This window comes from Vespula vulgaris, chromosome 7 (assembly GCF_905475345.1).
Source record: "Vespula vulgaris chromosome 7, iyVesVulg1.1, whole genome shotgun sequence".
In the NCBI taxonomy this organism is placed as follows: domain Eukaryota; kingdom Metazoa; phylum Arthropoda; class Insecta; order Hymenoptera; family Vespidae; genus Vespula; species Vespula vulgaris.
This window is the reverse complement of record NC_066592.1, coordinates 5616738-5637560: the sequence shown is the minus strand read 5'-3', so window position 1 is coordinate 5637560 and position 20823 is coordinate 5616738. Positions and strand designations below refer to the sequence as shown.

Here is a 20823-nt window from a genome sequence, read left to right as displayed (position 1 = left end):
CCACGTTTAGATAATTTCATCACGTTCCTACCTTAAAGTACGAATCTCGATCTATCGCGTTTGTCGTATATACTAATACCTTGCGATAGACTAATTTGAATAGTAAAATGTCGATCGACCGTATTTCAATTTGAAAAAACAGGACAAAAAAAAATAGAATAATTAAATAAATAAATAAATAAAAAGAAAAAGAAAGACAAATCCTAAAAAAGAAAAGGATAAAAAATTTCTAAAATTCCGCAGCTAATCGTTTACAGGCGAACTTGTGAGGGGATAATTGTGGCTTCGTAAATATCGCAATATAATACTCGCTTGTGAATAGTAAATCGACCAGCTTATACGTATACACACACGCACACGCACACACACCTAGATACACGCACGTATATATATATATATATAGGAATATCCACTGGTTCGTTCAATCCTTGCATTTCTTCGTGCATGGATACTCGTCGTTTTCTCGTGGAAAACACATTACTCTCGCGTAATGCGTAGAAAACGAGGTAATTGTACGCAACGCTTGCAAATGCGGCCGATACTCCTAGCTTCCGCTCATGAATCCAATGAATTCTTGCGGATCCAATATGCCGGTCCACACGCGAGATTCGTTTTTGCTCGATACGTCCGTTCGTTGGTTCGTTCCTTCGTTCGTGCGTTCGTTCGTGTTTCCCATATAGAAAATTCTGATTCCGTCGAATAGTATTTTATAAAAACAAAAAAAACAGAAAGAAATCACTTTCTCTGAAAATTTTTTTGATCTCTCTGTAATACGCTGTACGATAACGAGTAAGTGACGGATCACTAATGATATCAGACATGACTAAGATATTAAAATCCTGTTTAGAAACGAAAGAAGTTGCTGGAAGTAATAAAAAGTGAAATAAAAATAAGTGCATGAATATTCCATGCAACTGGATATTGATGGTTTTACATGAGCGTTCCAGAATTATCTGATAGAGATTATTCTCTATCTATCTATCTCTCTCTCTCTTTCTCTCTATCTATTTATTTTTCTCTTCTTGCATATCCGGTGAATCTCATGTGAAGACATTTTGTGTCACACGTCTTTCGATATCTTCGATGTATAACGCAAAGAAAAAAAAAAGAAAAGAAAAGAAAAGAAGGAAATGTTTAATTTTTGTAAAGATTGACAAGATAAAAAATCGTCGTGTTCTCTCGTTTTTTTTTCTATCTATATAAGACCCATATCATTTGCGTATCGAAACTGCAACGGTTCTGTTATTTCTAATCGCAAAGTTGCACACATATTGATACTTACGTACCTACATTTAATTAATTATAATGGTTGTATAAATGTTCGAATAGATGGTCCGTAGCAGAACTAACGGAATGTCGAATGCAAAAAATAAAAGGAATTACGATTGTCTATATACGGAGTTCATGCTATTGGAAGTGCAACTAGAACAGATTACTATATCGCAACGACAGGATGTACCTACGTGTACAGATATGTCGCATGCTGATAGTCGAAACTGTATCAATATTTTTCCTTTTCTTTTTTATTATGTTTCTTTCTCTCTCTTTCCTTCTCTCCTCTTTTCTTGTTTTTTTCTCAAGTAACATTTTACATACCGTATTAAAGATTCTGTTCAAGCATACGACGATCGTCTCTTACATTTTCTCGTTTACGATCAGATTATTAAGATTGTTAGAGCGAAAACTTGGAATGCCGATAATAATATTTAACAAGCATCGCGATTTTAATCCAACAACGCGTAAATAATATTTATATAACGAACCAATTTTATCGGTATCTTCTTAAGTATTTAGGTATGTAATGTCGTAAGAGTGATAGGAAGCATATCGGCAAACTAATATGGATATGAGCAATGCATAAAGATAGAATCGGTCGACCGTTAACGTTTAACAAAGTGAAAATGCAATGACAAAGCTTACTTGGAATTTTTCTAACAAAGTAGAACCATTTAAACATATTTCGCATTTGTCGTCGCATTAGTGATACGCTGCACAAAAAAACTGTGTAAAAATTTTAACAAAAACCGAAAGAGAAGAAAAAAGAAGAAAAACAAAAACCCAGCCTTTCCAATTTACAAAATGTTTCGTTTGATTATTATGAAGGCTTCGAAATTGACTACGAATTACTTTGAAGTTTCTCGACGAAAAGGAGAAAAGAAAAGAAAAGAAAAGAAAAAAAAAATTATTGATTTAAGCGTCGTCAGAGATAGCAAACGAATTCGAATGAGCGAAGTAAATATTTACATGAGTGTGTGTAGGCGGCACATATCTCGAAACTGGTTCATAACGATGAAATTTAAGCTTGACAAGTATTTTCCTGACGGTACCTGTTATTCCAGAAAAAGAGAGAGAGAGAGAGAGAGAGAGAGAGAGAGAGAGAGAGAGAGAGAGAGAGAGAAAGAAAAGAAAATTATTCGTCGAGACGAAAGACTACAGTTAACATAGTCATTAAAAATCAATCTAACTGAACTCTCTGTGACACATTGTTTCGATCGTCTCGTAACGAGTTTACATAATCATGAAAGCGAACGAGAAAACGAAATTGATACTAGCTACTTCGTTCGTTATCGGTCATAGTACGCAGTCATTAACATTTCAAAACAAATCGATGTAGTAGATATGCAATAAAATTTTTTTCGCGAGTCTTATTCCCATACGACGAATGCATGTATGCATGTAACGTGGATAACGTTTACAAACCTGTTAGCCTTGCCGGATGATTTACGTTCGCGCCAGTGGTTTGCGCTGTTCGAAGAATGAAAAATAGAAAAAATCTTAATTAAATTTGCGAACTTTTCGTAATGCAAAAAGTTGAAAGTTAAAGATCAAGAAAGAAAAAGAAAGAAAAAAGTAAGAAAGAAAAGAAAACAACGAGAGGAAAAGAAAAGAAAGAAAGGAAAGAAGAAGAGAAAGAAACACGACGACGGAATAATCTTACGAGCGACGATTTAACGACGTTAAAATCCACGAGCTGTTCTTCGTTTGTACGATTCCGCCGATTTCTTCCGTTTCGGCGAGCTTGAAATTCCGTAGTAAAAAACGAAGAATTTGCTGAAACGTACGACGAAGAGAAAAATAAAAAATTAAAAAAAAAAAAGAAAAGAAAAGAAAGAGAAAAAGAAAAACCTCAAAAGGTAAAGAGGAAAAAGAAAAAGAAAAAAAAAGGAAAACAAAAAAAAAGAAAAAGAAAAAGAGAGAAAGAGAGAAAGAAAAAGGAAAAAGAGAGGAGAAGGACGAAAGGAGTAGGAAAGGTAAAGGAAAGTAAGGAAGGTTACATTCTGACGTGGCGTCGTCACGACGAAGCGGTTTATATGCAAAGTAGAACGTGCTACGAAGAAGGAGAATAAGGAGAAGGAGAAAGAGAGATGGAGAAGAAGAAGAAGAAGAAGAAGGAAAGGAGGAAGAAAAGAAGAAGTATGAAAGAAGAGAAAAGGGAGGAAAAGAAGGAAAGTCATCGAATCCCTTTTGGCGAACTTACCTGCCAGGCTTCCGCGTAACAGAGCTACCAGTAGTTGTCCGATCGTGACTCTTTGCGGTGAGCCGACAGAAAACATCGTCATTATCTGCCTTAAGGTCCGCGTATACCGACGAGCGAGAACTTATGGCAAGCACGCGATCCACGGATTTCTTGGCGCGTCCTTGAATCACGATTTGGTCCCCGCCAACGCTTTTGTCGTACCAATACAACGTTTGCAATGGAAATAGTACCTCCTACCTGTATCCATCTTGTTCTATCTCGTATATATATATATATATATATATATGTTTTTCTTTTCTTTTGTTTTTTTGTTATCGTAGGAATCTTAGAATTTCGAATTTGTTTTATATGCGAATATATTTTTTCAATGAAATATATTGAAAATTGTTATCTCTCTCTCTTCTCTCTCTCTCTTTTTGTATTTGCATTGCAATCGAATGCGAATTTACGAATTAATATGTAATGTGTAGAAATCATTATCGCGGGGATTCCTGAAGAGATAAAAATGTCGGAAGTAAGGGCGCAGGTTAACTGTACAGGTTTTCTTAATAACCTCGGTGCAACAACGGCAACAGGATCAGGCAATAAAAAGAAAAAGAAGAAGATGAAGAAGAAAAAGAAGAAGAAGAAGAAGAAGAGAAAGAAGAAGAAGAAGAAGAAGAAGAACACGACGACGACGACGACGACGACGACGACGAAGAAGAAGAAGAATAGGTCCTGTCGGAAGAAATTTCGTTTGTCCTCTCCGATTCGTGAGTGACGCACACGAAAGAGACTAATTGCGTGTCGTCGTCGCGTGACCAAGTTCGAACGATGCCGCATAGAGAAAGAGAGAGAGAGAGAGAGAGAGAGAAAGAGAGAATACCTATACATATGATCGCTCGTTCGAGCACGCACTCATACTATAGTGTTCAGCACGCGTGCGAAAGGCCGATGCACGCGCGTGTTTTCACTGGGATCCAGGAAGAACGCTCTCGACACGACCACCGTATGGCAATTAAGTAAAAGGAATGAATACTACCTTCTATCGGGTATTTGATTTATGAAAAAAATCCTTACGACGATTAGAACACGTTCAAAAGAAGGAGAAAGAGAAAGAGAAAGAGATAGAAAGAAAAAAAGAGAGATAGAGATAGAAAGAGAGAAAGAGAGAGAGAGAGAGCGATAAACAGTCTGCACGTTCGTTTCTATGTTATGTGCCTGTACAGATTCAACGTACTTACTTACGTAGATACTTACATACATACGATCGCCACAGAGCGTTGCTATTTTCTATGATAATAGGCTAATCATATACGATCGCCTAGAGACAGAGCAATTACCGTAATCGTTGTTATTACCTTGATACGTCTACTACCGATCGCTGTTATAGAACGTTAGTAGATAATTACTTTGGATTATTGGACCGCCGTCGAAGGTTCTCGTTATCATTTTTATTTCTCCCCGATTCGGTAGAACCGCTCCCTTCGAACTCGTTTCTCTTTTTATTTTTCTCTCTTTTTTCACTTTTCCTTTTTTTTTTCTCCTATCTTTCTTTTATTCGTTCTTTCGTTATATTTCCTTTTGCCTTTCTTTCTTCCTTTCTTCCTTAATTTCTTTTACGACACTCGATTGGTTGGCGAAACCCATTTAACGGTTTTTAGCTGTTGCGAGAAGAAAAAGAAAGAGAGAGAGAGAGAGAGAGAGAGAGAGAGAAAAGAGTTGCGAGAAAATCGTGCTTTCCTTTGCGGAAAAATTCTTGAAAATTACGAGAAAGGATAGAGCGTCAGCAAGTGAAGCTAGAATTTCAGAGAGATAAAGAAAGAAGGAAATAGAGAGAGAGAGAAAATTCTAGAGCATCGATTCTCGCTCGCGGTCACGTTTGCTCAGAGTCCTTAGATTCTCTCTCTCTCTTTCTCTCTCTCTCTCTCTCTTCTCATCTCCTCGACAACCCCTCGAATCCTTCGACCCTCCGGCAGATCCGATAGCATTCGCCGACAGTACCACTCAAGGAAACCAAAATGGTTACCGTGTCAGCACTTCTACCATCGTTTTACCCTCGGCACCTTTTACTCTACGCGATGCGTACCTATCTACCTACTACTTGCCTCCGTGAAACTTTCCTCTGTATTTCGCGAAACGACGTAAGCTCGACACTCCTTTCTTAACCCCGCTCGAATCCGGGGTTAAAATCTGTCCCTGTTAGAATCGTAAAGAAGATCTTGAAAAGGAAATTCCGAAAGCAGAATCTACATTCTTTCGTTTGTAGACTATAGATAAAGTAGAACTTTTTATAACCTTGTAATAACAAATTGGATTCTTGGTAGATCTAGATAGATCTACGTCTCTCTCTCTCTCTTTCTCGGGATCATGTGTAATACAAAGAATATAGGTAGGTACAAGTTGAACCTTCATCTCGAAGGTTTCTTTCCATCGGACCTGCCAAGATGAAAGAAAGATAAAGAGAAAAAGAGAAAGATAGAGAAAGAGAGAGAGAGAGAGAGGGAGAAAGAGAGAGGGAAATAAGAACGTTTAGGATAACTCTTGGTCGAAGGGCTGGATAATAATCCAGACCGCATACATCTTCCGTTACCGTTGCAGCCACGCTGCAGCCAATTAATCCGGCAATCACGAACGGTGCTCCGCTCCATCTGCTTTATTTGCCATTAAGGAAGGAGCAGGCATTACGCGGGCCTACTCCGCTGCATCGAGGAGGATCGACTGTGAGAGAGAAAGACAGACAGAGAGAAAAAGAGAGAGAGAGAGAGAGAGAAAGAGAGAGAGAGAAAGAATCAAAAAGAGAAAAAAGATGACAGAAAATGGGATAAGGTTGATACGCGAATCAACTGATTCGGTTTTAATGCGAGAACATTTTTCTATCTATCGCTATCTCCTTCTCCCTTTTTTTCTCCTTCTCTCTCTCTCTCTTTCTCTCTTTACCTATCTATCTATCTATCTATCTCTCTCACGTACATACATCCGTTCCCTTTTCTGCAATCTCAATTTCATTGCGTACCGATTCGTTTCCTGCCCCTCCTGAAATTTTTACCAATCTTCGACGGTCCTTCGTTAATGATCCTCCGGCTCCACCGCCATTTTCTCGTCAATTTCTTCGTCGATCCTTCTTCCATCCCTCCCTCCCTTCCTCTCTCTCTCTCTCTCTCTCTCTCTCTTTCTCTCTCGTTCTCTCCCTCATCACTTTTTGTCCTTCTTATCCCTGATTTTCCACCCTCTTTTCTCTTTCTTCATCTCTTCTCCGAATGTTTCAAGCCACGTGCACGTGAAGGTCCGTTTCACGAGACTTCCACTTTGGTGGTCGACCTCGAACACACACACACACACACACACACATATACATATATATACACATAGAGACACAGACAGAAACGTATACTTGTCGTCGTTGTCCGCAATGAAGCACGAATCGAACGTGTTCCTGCAGCAAGACTCTCGCTGCCCCCTTCCTATCTCTTTTTTTCCTTCTTCTTCTTCTTCTTTTTCTTTTTCTTTTTGTTTTCTTTTTCTTTGCAATACCCTCGTCGCGATCGTTTTTTCCTCGTGAAATCGCGTGCCTCCGAAGCGGGCTTGCGTAAGGAGGAGATCGCACTGACGCGAGTTCTCCGGCCGCGAGGGGATTACATTCGAGGAAGGATCAACGTTGTTGCCTTCTTCGAGACACCGATCTCCTTTTTTTTTCTTCTGCTTCTTTTTTTATATTCTTTTTCCTTCTTTCATTCACTTCGTTCCATCTTACGACTCCGTAATTATCTCGAAGGCTCCTATCGTTTTCGCTACTTGCTCTCGCTTTTTATTCTCTCCTTCTTTTCCTTCCTCTCTCTCTCTCTCTCTCTCTCTCTCTCTGTCTCTCTCTCTGTCTCTGTCTCTGTCTCTGTCTCCGTCTCTCTCTTTCTTTCTTTTTTGTCAGACTACGTTTCTTTCTTTTTCTTCTTGTTTTCCCCTTCTCTTTTTTCGTAATTCTCGTTACAATGTTACGTCTTGATATTACCTACCGACGATGAGGCGAGAAGTGGAGAAAGAAAACGAACACATTCTACGAAATTTATTTCGTGCACTCTCTACCTTGACTACGTCCTTTTTGTTTTTTTCTTTCTTTTTTTTTTTTTTTATAAATTTTGTCGTTTCATTTCGAGGAGAATCCCGTCGATGGACGTAAAGGGAGGAAAGGGTTTGCAAAGAGAGAAAGACGAAGACAGACAGATTCGAAGATCCAACCTATCATTAACCGACTCTGCGAATAATTCAATTTATTTCTCATATTTATGACACGCGCCCTTTCTTCAAACGAACACGTTCGTTTCTACGTACACGCACGTATACCTCGTATACTTAGTTAGATCGTTTTGTTTGGTCTTGTTACATTCCAGAGGAACATTCATCGTTTGACGAGAATATCTTTAAAGAAACCATTACACAAATATATTCGATATATAATTATCTTTATCGAGTAGGTGAACGAAAAGTTGCAAGTTAGACAAAATTTTTTTTCCATCGATTTGCAACGTCGATTACTTTTCCTTCGAAAATATTATTACAGGAAGTGAATCATTTCTGCTGTAAACAGACAGTGGTTATCCGGTAAAGCATACAACTGGTTGGAGAACCGAGAGCAGTGACAAAAGATATATACAAGAGAAAGAGAGTGTATGTGTGCGTGTCTCTCGTGTGTGTATGTGTGTGACAGACCATTTCTCTCTCTCTCTCTCTCTATCTCTCTCTTTAGGAGCACAAACTCGATGACTATTTTGATTCGCAGCATTCGGCATGATCGTACGCGCGTCAATGTACCCCCTCATGCAATATTGATGACCCGCTACGGATCAAATGCCCTATGATAGCCCCCACCTATCGTTCCCCTAACCGGTATCCTGATTGCGGACCGGGTCAGAGCCACTGATTTTCAATGGATGGGAGCCGAATTTAAACTATGATTATACCCCCGCGCGTTCTCTAAGTACGGGGCTCGACGTCGGGCCTAATGAAGCTTTGCCGAATTAGTCCTCTGCGAAAATTACGCGCACTTGGCCGACTACGCTCTTCTCTCCGTTCGTATAAACGTACGATCACAGAGATAGAAAGAGAAAGAGAGGGACGGAACCAGAGCCAGAGACAGAGAGACAGAGACAGATAGAGAGAGAAAGAGACGGAAAGTATGCGTGAGAAAGACAGACTCGTATGTCGAGTCTCTCTTTCTCTTTCTCTTTCTCTCTCTCTCTCTTTCTCTCACTCTCACGTTCTCTTCTAATTGTCGCTCATTAGCCACCGTGATGGGCCACGTTACGATACGGGAATCGCGAGCTCGTATACGAACTCGTAAAATAACGCTCGTAGTAACGACGCCAACGTAATAAAAGCGAGAACGCGATTTCAGATCAGCAGCCGGCGCCGATCTTTGCGGTATGCTTCCTCTCGGCATTTTGCCTTTAATTAAGTTAGAGGAGGGTCGAACGGGTAATTTGTAAGTTTAAACGTTCGCTTCGAGCATGATGGAGTTATTTGAATCGTTCGATGCATTCGATGTATCGATACGATTGTAAATGGAAACGATGCGTTCGAAAAGATGCGATATCTTTTACACCCTTTAACTATTCCTCTCTCTAGGATTGATTGATTTTAGGATTCGAGATAATATGGAGGGAGGGACGAAAAATTTCGAACATTTAACTCGTCGATTGTGTCCAACGAGTGTAAGAAATCAACTGTGAATTATGTGTAACTATTTAAATATAAAATTTTTTATGAATGGAAACTTAAGAAATGAAATTAAATTATGAAGAAAAACAAATTTCTAATCGTCTCGTTATAGTTTAATTCGATAATATAATAGTTTTCTGTGCAACGTAGATACACGTTTTGACAATATAGACTTAAACGATTAACACGCATTAAGAATTAAGAACACGCAAAAAAAAAAGATTCGAATATAGAAAATAGCCTCGAAACAATTCCTTTCGATATGCCTTGTGAAATAACAGCAAAAATTCAACCCCCTTTACCGAGCGTGAACTCGTTCCATTGTCTTTGAACGTTTACTGAATGCCCGTTCAGGTTCGTCGAACCCCGACGGTAAAGTCGAGGAGTTTTGAACGGTCAGAATTGTGACGCTTCAACGAAGAAGAATGATTCTTGAAAGATTGTTAACTAGTTTCAACTCGACCTTTACCTCGGTCTTTTGAAAATAATAGAGAAAACGAAATGGTTATTGTCAATCTCCTTAGGAAACGAAGAACTTCTTAAAAAAAAAAAAAAAGAAAAGAAACAAAAAAGAAAAGAAAAGAAAAACAGAATAATACACCAGAGAAGAGTTTATTGTCGATCGATTTTGCTATTCGTCGCATAAGAAGGAAGCGCAATTAGTTAGAGAGAAAATACGAAAGCGCCCGACGTAATTTCATCCGTGGTTAATTACCGAACTTAAGTGCCACTTAATTACCTGTCGCCTTACGACCAACGCGAAAATGTCGTTCCTTTCAAATTACCGGATGCAATTTATTTTATTCTCATGCGAATCGTTCGTTCTCTTCGTCTAGTAAAAAGAGTGTTACGCGCTCGATCGCAGTAGTCAGTTGTCGATGTTACGTATTTAAAGTTTAACGTGAACTATCCGATTAGAGTTATCAACGATTCGAGTTTATATCCATCCTTTATATTTCTTAATGATCTTAAAGGAAAAGGAATTGAGAAAGAACGACGAAACTACGAAGATGGGTCGAGTTTGGTTAACCGAACGATCGTTCTCTAACGCGATATTCCGACGTCACGACCAGAGGCTGTCCCTTTAATAATTTATTAGCGAACTCACCATAGCCCTGTGGAAGGGAGAGTCCGTTGATTGTGTCGTGTCGTCTGTCCCCGGCAGAGTGTCGCTCGAATCACAACGGGTGGTCCTTGACACGATCCCGGTACTTCGATGCTGTTGCCGTTATTAATACGAGGACTTGCCGATCAATTATTTACGAGTTCACCCTCTCTCATTGTCGTGGCTTTTGCATGAGCAATCGATGACTCTTCCGTATGTGTCTCTCTTTTTTTTTATGGTATATAAAGAGATAACTACTTACGTCGAACTGAAAATCAGAATTACGCGAAGATTAACAAAAGAAAAGAAAAAAAAAGAACAAATCGATAAGAGTACACTCCTATCAATTACTTCATTAAAAGGAAACAGGGGGAAGAGATTAAGGACGACGACGACAACGATAACAACAACAGCAACAATAACTAAAGGAAGAAAAGAAAAGGAGAAAAAATTCTAAAAAAAGAAAAAAGAAGTAATAAAGAGAATAAAAAGAAAGAAAAATCATAATTATTCACGACGTTAACGAACATGTTAATAACACCGTCCCAATATCTCTCGGGCATATCGAGCGTACATGGCCGCGCCTATTTATTATTATCTCGAGGCTGTCCATTATAAAGAACCGCGAAAAGTACGGTCATTAATCGAGTCGCGATTCGGCCATAAGTCATTCGATAATCTTTGCGCGTCCAAGGGAATTAGGAATTCGTCGTGCAATTTCTCCGGTCTTAGAGACAACACACGCACACACGTGTACACACAGAGAAGGAGAGAGAGAGAGAGAGAGAGAGAGAGAGAGAGAGAGAGAGAGAGAGAGAGAGAGAGAGAGAGAGAGAGAGAGAGAGAGAGAGTGAGAGAGAAAGAGAATTAATAAAATAGAGAGAAGATAAACTGATTGGACTTTCACAATTTTCGCATAGCTTATAACAAGAGAAAAAGAAAAAAACAGAGAAAAAAGAGAGAGAGAGAGAAGTGAAGAAGATGAAAAAAAAGGAACAAGTAATAGAAAGGGAAAAAGAGAAGAGAAAAGAAGTAAAAAAGAAAGACAAGAAAGAGAAGGAAGACTTCGGATAAGAAAACGTGATGGTGCGCGGCCGTAAATCGACTTTCGTCGTACCGAGAGAGCCGCGTATTTTCCTCCTCTCCTCTCTCTCTCTCTCTCTCTCTCTCTCTTTCTCTCTCTCTCTCTACTATGAGGATCGGTCCGCGTGTGAATTAATCCGGCAAAGGGCTCGTCCTCTGTATGCGAGCCTATGCGTGAGTGATACATGCGTATTTCGGGCCACGTATTTAATAACAGGTTGCCAGTACGAAGCCCTCCCCTCCTCTCTTACCCCTCGAGCGGCCTCTCAAGCGGTGATGTATGCGCTAATTGTGAGGCCCGGAGAACTCTTGCTCCGACTCTCTCTCTCTCTCTCTTTCTCTCTCTCTCTTTACCCCACCCCTCTTTAGTCACTCCTGTCTCTCTTTCTCTCTCTCTCTCTCTCTCTCTTTCTATCTCTATCTTTTTTTCCATATGCCTCCACTGAATCTTCGAGAGGGTAAACGTCGGTACTGACTTTGACCTGAAGTCGAGGAGAGTCTTCTTCTTCTTCTTCTTCTTTCTCTTCTTCTTCGAACGAGAGAGAGAGAGAGAGAGAGAGAGAGAGAGGGAGTCCTTCCTGCATTTCGATCGACGATGTTCCTATACCATCCTCGAAACAAAGAAAAAGAGAAAACGGATACTTTCCTCGCGATACAATCCGACAAGATAGGAGATTTATCGAACGGGAGGAGGGTGGTGGTGGTGGTGGTGGTGGTGGTGTGTGATGGTGTAAAGAGAAGTACCGAGCAGAGGTCGTTCCTTTTTTTTACGACGTTCGCGACGTCAATTTCACGGGGAAGCATACAATCGAGTCACGGATGGAGCATTAACATCGGTCTCAATCCCAGAGTTTAATCAAACGCTAACCAGTCGAGATTTAATCTGCCGCAGACACCCCGGAAATCGTACCCTCTCTTATTCCTCTCTCTCTTCTCTCTCTTTCTGTCTGTCTATCTATCTCTCTTTCTCCTTCTCTCTCTTTCCATTTCTCTCGCACACACGTATTACTATGTAACTCGGTTCTCGTTTCCAGGATCCCTCGAGTATTTCCCATCTCTCTTTCTCTACAAATGCTTTCTCCTCGAATAGGTAATATAATCACAACACTGGGGGTCGGAGAAACGTTATTTATAGACGCTCTTGCGGTCGCAACGATCTGATTCTTCTAACGACGATGATATTGACTCTGCTTCTTTCTCTCTCTTTCTCTCCTTCGCTTGTGGGATACGTTATATATGCTTCGGGCGCCGAAAACCCCCTAATGTCCCTCGGGGCAATGTTAAAAGCTGATTTTCCGAACCCAGACTCAACTCGACTGATTCCTTTCACAAGTACGAAGCGAATGAGACCGTTCGTCACGTTCCTAATCAACGATCACGAGCATGCTCGATCCATGCTCTATGTTCTATGGATCGAACTATACACTTTTACTTTCTATGAGAATAAATAAATTCTCACGTATTTATTTTATATTTATATTTATTTTACACATTCAAATAACATCTCCTGTATTAATCTTATATTTTATGAAAACGTTCCTTTTATTTATAACGTTATACTTTTCTTTTTCATTTTCTTTTCTACTTTTTTTCTTTCTTTTTTTTTTTCCTAACCAGTTTTGCCTACGCGGAAGAAACTCGTCAAGTTCGACATAGGGTTTGAAAGAAGTTATCGTCCTCGTGATCGGTACGGACGATAAGTTACAACCGAGAAACGTTATTCTACCTTTCATTACGCAGCCTAGAAAAGTTTTCGCGACCCACGTGTCGGTCGATCTATACGCCCACGTAATATACGAGAACACGAGGCAAAAGGCAGCGCCCCGTCGTCGTTCTTATCTCTTACGAAAAACTTTTGTCCCGTATGATTTAACTGCGTGGGATCGTACGAGCTGCGGCCGTTCGACGTTTCAAATCATCGAGTACGTCCAACGAATTACCTACCAGCGTTTCTTCGTATATTACTATCGTAATAGAAACGTCATAGAAGTCGAAAATACTGTCGTCGGTGAGAAGGACGCATCAATCTTTAACTATCCTAGAAAAACTTTTAAAACTATCGAAGAATTTCAAATCCATGGTAAGTGTACACGTACCGATCAAATTATCTTTCTTTTCTAGCTTCGTTAATAATTCTTCTATTATTTTTTCTCATTCTTTTTGTTTTTCTTTTTTTTTTTTATTCTTTCTTCTTAATGTAACCATTCGCGTTAATTATTATCGAAATATATTAACGTATCGGTTAAAAATATTGTATATTATCTTTTAACGATTAATCAATATTTTTAGTTAATATGACGTACGAAGATATCTCGTAATCTTCATGAAATATATCTTATATTTTCGAAAATCAACGAAACGTCGAGTCTCCATTCGAATTTAGTGATAAAGATTATGATGATCGTAGCACGAGACGTGTTTGACCAGTATTTTATCGAAGGCACGAGCTCGTCGAGTAGCTTTCTTGTCTATCGTAAAAGAAGCCGACACGTTACGAGTATTACATATGCATTCATATATATATATATATATATATATATATATATATATATATATATATATAATTTGCCTTCCGGTCGAGAAAGAAGAAATATAAGACGTGTGTCGCCGATGCATGACTCAGAACTCGCAATCCTTCGACTTCGATCTCCACGATGATGTCTCGTCGTGTGTATTTTCACATATATATGTATTTATACGTTTCTTCTTTTGAATATGTTTTCAATTAATTTTCTCAAGTAAATTTTAATATAACCTGGTATACATATATAACTAATTTTAATTACGAACGATCAATGAACGTTTGAAAAAATTATAACGTAATAATGCCATTTCTTTTTCTATTTTTTCTTTTTTCTTTTTTATATCCATATTAAATCATAATAAAATATTATCTACATATTCTAATTTTCAATCAAAGAAAAGACCTTCTCATATCTCTAGACTATTCTCTAATGTTTTATCATCGTGAGATCGTTTAGCATACGTAAGATATGGATTATGAAATCGGAAAGATCGATGATTGCGACAAGACAAGGTCTTCCTGTTGTTTCTCTTAATGCAAATACATAACAAATCGATATGTAATCAATGGATATTAAAGAAACGGATTTTTTTACCTTAATTGACCCTATGCTACGAGTTAAGAGAATTCCAATTAATAATTCAAGCTTAGAACGATGTTTTTTTCTTTTATCACCTTAACATCAAGTACGTCAGTTTTATATATAGGAATAACAAAAAAGAGAAAAGAAAATAAGAAAATAAAAATAAAAAAAAAATAAAAGAAGAAAAAAAAAGAAAAAAGAAAAGAAAAGAAAAAACTCGTTCAACCTCTGTTTCTTTATATATATATATACACACACACACGTGTACATACATGTATATATACTTTTTTTCTTGTACAACGCAACGAAATATTCGAAGAAGATATCAATCGAAATCGAAGAAAACGAATACCGTGTAAGTACTATGTTGCACGATTAAGATATTCCAAAGTAATTTGCCTTACGTCCTAGCGAAAGGACAGTTCCATTTGTCACCCTGAGAAAATCGATAGGAACGTATCAAAAGAGGTGGAGTCACAATTGGTGCGAGCTTGGCAATTATGTAATTATATTGTCGCACGTTCGGCTCGTCATCGGACTTGGTTGAAGGGTTCTTTAATCGTACCAGATACTGGTTAACGTACTTAGGTACTTACTTGCTTACTTCGTTTGGCGATGGCCATGCGATAACGAATTCGAGATTAATGGTATCCGAGACGCAGCCGTTACAATTTGTCTGCTGGTAAACAGCTGCTACAATGTTGCCTTCAAACGTATCTCTTACAAAATATGTACGCCCGATGCGACCGCTTTATTATCTGTTCGTCGATTAGTCAAATTCGCGTTTAGAAATTGCAATTAAGAAGATATATATATATATATATATATATATATATATATATATATATACCTGTAGTATAAGAATCGACGAAGATGAAAAGAAAAAGAGAGAGATAGAAAATAAAAAATAAAAAGTACAAGAAAAAGAGTGTAGGTACATTCGTTGCTCGATCGACGATCTAAAGCTTTAATTCCAGTAATCTTCGCGTCAGAATGGCTTCCGATCTGGGACCCGGTTGTCGAAGGAACGTAAGCTCGTGTAACTACAAGAAAGAGAAAGAAAGCAAGAAAGAAAGAAAGAGAGAGAGAGAGAGAGAGTGTACAAGAGTTTCGTAGCTCGTGGTACCGCTCGTGATACCGCTGGTGGTGCACACGTCGAATAATAACATACGAGCCTCCGGGGAAAGAATAGGGGGCGCTTGGCATATACCGTAAGAATGGGGGTTAAGGGAGGGAAAGGATTCGATAATTACTACCGGGAGTCATGGAGGCGGCCCACGGAATCCTCCTCCCGCAACGAGCGCAAACGCGCAATTATTCCCCATCGGGCGCCCTCGGCCGATCTCCGATTCCGTATTTCCTCTCGAGCTATGAACTGCACACGTGCCTACTATTACACTAGACGAAACTGTCTAGTCTATCGCGAGAAATAATTTTCTTGTTTCTTTTCTATTTTGTTTTCTTTTTAAAGGGATTCCATATTCTTGGAAATTGCTTTTTCGTCAGCGAGGAAAAAAATGAAAGAAAGAAACGAGAGAAGCTTGTTTAATAAAAGATATACGATACATTTTAATAATACCGTACGAGAAATCGAAAGATTCGTATAAGTTTCTCCTATAACGAGTTATATATATGTGTGTGTGTGTGTGTGTGTGTGTGTATGCGTGCGTGTGTTTTCTTTTTTGTTTTTTCTGACTATCTATATCTTCTATGCGTTACGTCGTCGTTATCTATATAATGTATGTATATGTATATATGTATATATGTATATATATATATATATATATATATATATATATATATGATTTGTAATGCGTGACTTTGGATACTTTTTCACTGGGTAACGTTACGCTCTGACGCTTCGAAAAATGTTTGCTCTCTAGCCATTCACTAGAGTTACGGAGTTACGAGCGAGAATTAACGTTCTTCCACATATCCGACCACATAAATCAAAGAATGCCGTATGACGAAAAAAAGAACAAAAAAAAAACACAGAAAAGGAAAGAAGAAAAAAAACTCATTAGCCGTCCTTCCTTCGCTAACAAAGCTACTCTTAGCGAAGTGTGTTTCTTACTTTATCTATCTGTTTCTATCTCTCTATCTCTCTCTTTCTCTCTTTCTGTCGCAAAGAGATCGTTTCGAATGCGATTCTTTAAGTACACCAAGATATCTCGTCCGTAATTACACCCTATCGCACATGGTTATCTTCGTTAATGCTCGACAATGAACGCAGGACATCTTCATAAAATATGATTCATCGTGAATGACATTTTCTTCTTTCCTCTCTTCATTTTTTTCTTCCTCCCTTCACCCCTTTCTCCTCAGAGAAAGATCATTATTCTAATCTATGATCTCGATTGATACAAGAGAATCTTTCTTCCGAGAATGAAATGAGATTAACAAACATACGATTGAATTATCTCAAGTCTTACTAAAATTAATAAGGACGAAATGAATCGAGAATTAACGACGGTAACGAAAATCAAAGAATAATAGAACAATCTTTGCAAAATTTTTTTGAAAGAAACATTCTAAAAATAATAATACAAATATATTATATATATATATATATATATATATATCACCTTTAAATACGTACATAGATACACACACATACATATATATATATATCCAATCTATCTCAGAATTTTGTCGCTTAAAATGGGGATGACATTCGAGAAGACGTTCTTGCAAATCTTTTTTCCTTTTCTATTTTTGGTCGGAAACATTGGCCAGCATCCTTCGAGCTTTTCCTTATGTCTCCTCGCGTTTCTCTCTCTCTCTCTCTCTCTCTCTCTCTCTTTCTCTTTCTCTCTCGTCATGGACGAGCGAGCGCAGTGGCGATGGGCGTGGTGGCCCGAAGTCAGAGAGCCGTGACGCATCGAGCGTACGTTTATTCACGCACACAAGTGGCACGCACGCGCACGATCGAGCACGGTCGAGAGCCGTGACACGGAACACGCTTCGCGGCGCGTAGTACTCACTCACTCACTCACTCACTCACTTACTTACTTACTTACTTACTTACTTACTTACTTGCTCAACTCAGCTCGTGGCTTCATAGGCGCGTGCGCTTCATCATCTTCCTCGATATATCCATCTATCTCTTTTCTATTTTTCTCATTTGAATCAACTACGATAATACATTCATTTAGAGAGAGAGAAAGAGAGAGAGAGAGAGAGAGATAAAATTGCTATTGGATTTACGATCGTTAAAACTTTAAGATCGTTAAAAACCACAAATGTTAATAGGAATTTGCAATATCTAATGGAATTATTTATAAAATGTCTTCTTTGATTTCTTCTTCTTCTTCTTCGGATAAAATGAATCGGCCGCCATCTTGTCCATGTAATCGTCCTCTTGACTTTAAATACGTTCACTTGAATCTCTCTTGAACCGAGTCTCTCTCTTTCTCTCATTCTCTCGACATTTTATTTTTATTCTTATTCTTATTCTTATTCTTATTCTTCTTTTCCCTCAGTTCGAGAGTCTCGTAGGGGCGGTCGCTCGTAACGAGGTTAATAAATTCAAGCGTTCCTTTCGAATCGAGCGGACTCGAGTACGAAAATAAAGGGCATCGAGTTGTCGTTTGCTTTTGGAACTTACTTTCATCATCTCTTTTCCTTCTCTATCAACATTTTCCTCTTGATAAAATTTTGGTGAAGTGAATTTCAAAAGTTATGGAACGTATATATATATATTTTTTTTGTATGTATGTATATGTGTACGTGTCTGTCTGTGATTATATAATTGATAATATAGAAAGAAATGAGGGATCGATAAAACGCAAACAACAAGATTATCGTAGTTTTCCATGTTCGTCCTAGTGACACATAGAACGGCTCGCACGGTAACGACGTAAAGAACGGAGTGCCGATTCGTTGCTTTCGTGACAAAAACTCGTTAAAGCTCTAACGTGCATACCCCACGTACTGGTTCTCGTTGATGACGATGCTTCGTGGTGTGCTAGTATTGGAATAATTATGGAAAGTTATCGTCCCACGTTGAACCAGAGATGCCTGTGCTAAAATTTAAAATAAAAAGAGAACCGAAATATGAACGAACGACAGAAATAAATAAATAAATAAATAAATAAATAAATAAATAAATAAGTAAGTAAGTAAGTAAGTAAATGAATAAATGAATAAACAAACAAAATGTCTAGTGGATCTCGATAATGTCGAATTAAATAAAATAATACAACGATTAATTTCCCTTTACAAGCTCTTGACTGATGGTATTTATATTAACAACCACGTTCATGTTATGTACCTCGTTATCGTTCGTAGGTTTTATCAGGCTCGCGTATCTTTTACGTTACCATTTTACGAAAGGTGTTCCATCGCTCTTGGCTATGCAAAAATCGTTCGACGATAATATCGCAGAAGTTTATAATTACGACATCTTCCTTGCTAGAACTTTATGTATTGAATCAGTTTTTAAAAGTTTACATTTGGAGCATCGTTAATAAACGTCGTACGTCAAAGTTGTACATTCTTGACGAAACAAATTAACGTTTATTAATATATATATATATATATATGTGTGTGTGTGTGTGTGTGTGTGTGTGTGTATGTATTCACGCGCGCGTGTGTATGTGATATCACCCATAAAATAACGTACGTGTTCCAATTACTTTTAATTATTAAATTATCTCACTCGATCTACCCATCCAAGTACATATATTATTCTCATTTTATATTCAAAAACGTTTACTTTTCTCATATAAATTGAAACGTGAGATAATATAAAGCTCGTTAGATACTGATTGGTAAGTTTGAAAAGTTTGGAAGATGGTAACCGATCATCAGTGTGGCACCCAACGTCGTACCACTCCCTCAGTGATCAGAGTCAGCTATAGTCTCGGTTTTTAAGTAATGACAATAGAATGACTGGCAATGCGTTAAACACCTGCATTCACCACCTTATCTCGCAGACCACCGCTGTTAGGACAGGTTTTCGCTATCGTTAGCTCTTCTGAATGATAATCGTCTCGCTCTCTCTCTCTCTCTCTCTCTTTCTCTTCTTTACGTTTTCCGTCCTTTCTCTCTCTCTCTCTCTCTCTCTCTTTCTCTCTCTTTCTCCTTGGGTGGTCCTCAAGCCCAATGGGACGCAAATCTGACGCGTCTCGCGCGTCGCCCTTTGCCATTGTAAACGAGCATACGCGTGGTACGTGACTTCGCTTTCATGGTGCGATCTCGACGACTCATCCCGGTCACGAATTTAAAATCGATCTTTCTTCTCCATTCTCTTTTAATCTTTTTCTCATCCATTCCGATGTGATATTTTTAACGACGATTATAAACGATCTAACTTTTATTTAATACGAAAATATCGATTCGAAGGGGATGACGAAGATTGCACGATGTAATTATGATAAATGGTGCACGTCGGTACCTACTCCTTTTGTTTCCTTTTCTTTTTCTTTTCCCTCTCTCTCTCTCTCTCTCTCTCTCTCTCTCTCTCTCTCTCTCTCTCTCTCTCTCTCTCTCTCTCTCTCTCTCTCTCTTTATCTCGTTTTTTTTCGTCAGAGCACAATCGTCAGTCGTTAATTATCCTTGCCAAGAGAATGCTCCTTTTCTTTAGAAAACTATGTAGGAAGAATAAGTAGGAAAATTTGTAGTTATCGACATCGGTCGTTCTTTACTTCTTCTTCTTCTTCTTCTTCTTTTACTTCGATCGAGAGTCCAAGTTTCCACTTTAACGATGATGACAATCGAGGAGAGTAGACGGTGAATTTCTAGACGTGGGCGGAAGCAATTAACGTTGTTTCTCCATCGAAACGTTCCCTGTCTAAGGATTGACGATCGATATCGTAAGGCCAAGCACGATGTCGAGTTTCAACCCTCTTTGTCACTACCCTGTCGTAGACGAGCACACCTTGATCGTATTGATCGTCCATATTCCATAGTCATTCTCGTATTTAATAAAATAAAACTTCGAATAGTATCTAATACGACACGTCCTAAGTTAATCAAAGTCAAACGTATAAAGTCATTTGAAATATCTATGCAAATGAATTTTCTTTCTTTCTTTCTTACTTTTTTTTCTCTTTTTCTTCTTCTCTCTCTCTCTCTCTCTCTCTCTCTCTCTCTTCTTCCTTTATTATTCTACCTATACTTTAGGACGAGAATTAAAATGTCATGTTCGTGTTCGCATTACATCTCGTAGCACTCGCTAATGATAATTAGAAAGTATTCGAGTTACGGATGTCTCATCAGCACAGAGTAGATGTAATCTTATCTGCGATTTACATAATAACGACCCTCCCATATTCCATGCGATAAAATTATCTATTCCCGTGGATAGATAACATTTAAATTTCCACGTAGTACGTATTTTCATAAATCTTGTGTAT

At 38.4% G+C, this 20823-nt stretch overlaps 1 long non-coding RNA gene across 1 annotated transcript in view; it reads right to left on the bottom strand.

The window, feature by feature from the left end:
* LOC127064956 (uncharacterized) overlaps positions 1 to 20823 on the bottom strand; it is a 157924-nt gene that overhangs the window by 3566 nt on the left and 133535 nt on the right. Inside the window, exon 2 of the long non-coding RNA XR_007781875.1 lies at positions 10278 to 10542. This is a non-coding gene — a long non-coding RNA (uncharacterized LOC127064956). The remainder of the gene's footprint in view (positions 1 to 10277; positions 10543 to 20823) is intronic.